The sequence below is a fragment of the Thermobia domestica genome, chromosome 8 (genome assembly GCF_964235325.1).
Source record: "Thermobia domestica chromosome 8, izTheDome1.hap1.1, whole genome shotgun sequence".
Lineage (NCBI taxonomy): Eukaryota > Metazoa > Arthropoda > Insecta > Zygentoma > Lepismatidae > Thermobia > Thermobia domestica.
The window spans coordinates 219,511,532-219,515,946 of NC_137461.1; positions in this window are offsets into that span (position 1 = coordinate 219,511,532).

A 4,415-nucleotide genomic window follows, 5' to 3' on the forward strand; every position below is an offset into this window, starting at 1 on the left:
TATATGACCGGCTTGTAAAACATACCTTTTACATGTTATAACTTTTATGTTAACTGTGAAAGATATTTCAATATTCTCATGCAACTCAATGCAATGAAACCTACCAAGCAAGCTTCCTTTTTCATCTGAAGGTATATTTCAGAAACTGAAGTGCGTACAGCGTGATCCAGAAGTGGGCGTACCCCTAATGCACTTTTTCGAAGACAATGGACATTCCTACCTGGAGATGCTTAATGCGTTGTTGGTGCCTCAACTTGAAGAAAATAGTATCAAAGACACTGTTGTGATACAGCAGGATGAAGCATCAGCGCACTTCTGATTCACGAGCTCAGTTACTTGAATCAGATGTTGGATTGGAAGCGGTTGTGCATCTCTACTAGCTCCTTTCCTGGCCTCCAAGAAGTTCCAAACTGACGACACTAGACAATGCTCTCTGGTGTTTCATAAAACAAGTAAGAAACACTTGATATCACACAATGCAGGAATTACCAGGAGCTGTGGACCACGCCTTCACCCTCGAGACTCCGTAGTATCTCTGCAAAACATCTGCAAGAACTTAGCACAGAATTCAGCTGTGTTACGACATGGATGGTGATCATAGAGATGTTTGTGTCTCTTAAGACTCAAGATAACTGTACAAACATTCTATCATAACTAACACTATATTGTTGAAACTAAAGTGGCATTAGCCCACTTCCGGACCACCCTGTACATATGAGTTCAGTTCTATTGTTCAACTTCACCCTTAAAAAGTAAAAACTTAATTTCATTGGAAGTATTACTTGCATTATGTTCGACCTAGTCTTTTATATTTACACTGTATTTATTATATATGTAATTGGTTTCTTAAGTTCGAATCCAAAATTTGATTACCTTCAAGTCGGCAACTAAGAGGTCTCTATCCACTTCACGAAATTTGAAATGTTGTCAGATTTGAATGAGTTCAGTAAGTATGTGAAATATGGGGTGTACAATTTAAGCTTCAGAGTTATTGTTCTATTAATTTGGATATATTTTTAAAAAAACTACAAATACCGACTTTAATGGGCAATAAATAAAATAAATCCAAAATCTGCATAGCATAATGTTTCATATGCATATAATGTCGTGAACATCTACGATCATGTCAAATTTGGTGGCGCTCAGTTCAGTTCACTCTTTGACGTCTATACAGCAATCAATGGCATGTTTTTTAAAGAATGGGTTCCCCAAATGGGAATTTGTACGTTTTTCGTCAAGAGTCCAAACCTCATTACTTTAACTCAGACTTTTGTTTCGTTCTCGAGATACTGACTCTATTAAAATTGGGGTTTGGACTCTTGATGAAAAACGTACAAATTCCCATTTGGAAGCTCCAGTAGCTTAGAAACAAAAGCTCTGCACATCATCATATTCCGTACTGTTACTTGTATAAATATACCACCATTACAAATTTGATCAAAATATACTAAGTTATATCAATCACGTGCATCATATAGGCCTACATCATTGGAATTGAGTTTTGAAGAAAATGTCAAATGAAAGATAAAACCAGCCTTAATCATGTAGAAAACTTTCTAATGTCTTTTTATTAAGGACGCCATAAAGATTGATTGTCTCACATAAGATATTTGACATAAATTTTGTCATAAATATCCCATAACTGTAAACAACAATGTGTACTGCAAACACATAAAATATTATCAAGCTGTAATTCTCGAAGTGTGACTTCGTAATCCCTTTAAATAGAATATTAGTCCAAGATAAAGAATCAAATGAACACGGTATAACTTATTGTAATGATTAATCTAAGGTTATCTGCATAAATATAGGATATGTCCAATTGCATTACAAAATGCATGTGTGTTTCACATTGTTACTAACTTTCAATCCAGAATGAACTCACGTCGGTTTCTGAAACTGTTCACATGTAAATAGACAAGCTGTCGCGTATTCATCGTATTTTCTAATACACTTGAAGATCTCCTCAACCACTTGTGTATTATCTTACAGAATTCCTTGTGTAGATCTTAAATGCAACTCGTAATTCCTCTATTCTTTAGTCTGCTATCCCCTTATACTTTACTTTTTTTTAAAAAATGCTCTTGAATAGAAACTTATTGCATGAAGACGTTATCATAGAAGCGAGAGAAGTTGGAGATAATTAATTAAGCACGTCATAGGGATACACAAAAACCATTAATACACGTCAGTTAATCTGGTCTGTGTGGTGATGGACGTTCTTCCATTCAGCAAGAGGAAAAAGCTGGGTATTCAGTGTTAAGAGTTTATTAATGGTATTATTCACTGTCACTTTTGTTGTTATGTGGCTGTTCTTTTTCTCGTTATTGCCGTCCCACTTCACGTATCGCATGTGACAGCATTTAATACTATTTCCAGCCAGTGGCCTTTCTTGTAGTCAATTTAACATAGGTTAACAATGTTCAGTAAGGTATTAAGCATTAGGCACAGATCATACTGTCTAGAATAATAAATATTAATCTTCATTTATAAGTTTCAAGTCATTTTTTTCCAGTTGACGATATGTAATTTTGTACTCTTTATATTTGTAATCAACGAAGTGTAATGACTTATGATTAATTCGAAGATACTGGTTTGAGTTTTGTACTCAATGATTCTGCAAGGACTGTAGGTTCATAGAATAATATTTAATCCTTAATTACTAACCATTTATATAATCACACTATTACTAAGCCCGGGTGTATTTTCACATTGTTCAATGCAGTAGTCAAACTCCAGATGTCTGTACACTTCCACTGCCACCAGCACACTGAGTAATAAAAAAAATACACCGAAGACAGTTTTGTAGGTGCTAACCTCTTTTGATGGTAAACGAAAATAATTCTCTTAGGTGTTTTTTTTAACCCTGCGTTTAATGAAATTAAGGGTTAATGAAATTACGTGAGTAATCTGCATGTCTAGCAAGAAACCATTTCTCTGCTATCAAAAATTAAACTTCCAGTAAACTATGTTTCGATGGTTTTGTTATATGAATATATAAAGTATTTAGTTAGAACAAATTACTTCCATGAATTCTTGAGTAAAATTAAATTCGAACAATTCTTATCAAACAACCTTATCAACACATATATCCATCAAAATATATGGACAAATCTAATTGCAGTATGCACCAAGTCATGTGTAAGCGCCTGTACCAATAAGTATTCTTATTCAGTAATAATTATTTGGATATTGTCATATGCATTTTAGTAATCAATTATTACCCAAAGGAATATCTATACGATCAGAACAAGAAACCACGTCTCACGTCAATACTTCTAGATGTATTATTATTAGAAATATGGCTCTAGAATGGATATAAGATCACAACTATGGACACTTAGAGTATTTTCTTTATATAAAAAGTAGAACAAAGAATGGACAAATGAGGATAATAGATAACAAAAAATAGAAACAACACAATGTTTAAACAAGTGCTCTACTTTAGCAGAAATTGTAAATAAGGAAAATAGTCATAAATAAGAATTAGTATTTTCTCTTTATCTGATAAATATATTTATTTCTTGACTTAAATTGATCATATGACTGTTTTATATAGACAACCATACACGAAGTTACGTCTTCACGAAGATTTTAATACATGGAACTTCGGAAAGCATCAAGAAAAGCTCTTTATGAACCTAGCCAACTGACAACATAATCTTTATCCACTGTCAATTGTTACTGGAATAGTTATTATATTTATAAAGATAACGAATATTTAGCGTTAGCATCAAACACAAAACAAGTGAATGACATTTAGCAAACAATTCAAAATGATTGAACTTTTTATACTCCACACTATTCTCCGAATACGTTAGAAACATTACATCTATTTATTACCTGTGACCGCTATATTTTCTAAAAATCTACTGTAATAATTTAAAGCACCTATTCTATGAGATTAATTGTTTTAATAATCAAAATAAGTGCTTTGATACGCAAACACTATTACGTTTAGCCGAACTACTATAGTCAATGAATAATGCCTTTACAAAATTGATCTTCATTTTGTTTTAAATTGTGAATTTTTATTAGTGAATTATTAGAAAATGTACCTCTCCCAGGATAAACGATGGATTCAACATTTGCACTGTATTAGAAAATTTGTTCTGAATACGTAAATCGTTTCGGTTAGGTTGGCTTCCTTATCTTGAGTTATCAAATAACGTCATTTGATCCTAACGTTAATGAATTCCTAATCTATATTCCTTGGGCAGTCGCTTGTTCGTTAAACATGTTGAGAAATACTCCACTGATGAGCTCGAAATATTTCCTATGCATACACATTTTTTTCTAGAGGGTCTATTATAAAAGTAATGTGCAGTACCTGGGAATATATTTATTGATCGGACCTAAAGAAATGCTTAAAATTCTTCAAAGTACTCTCCGCATGCATCAATACACTTGCGGAA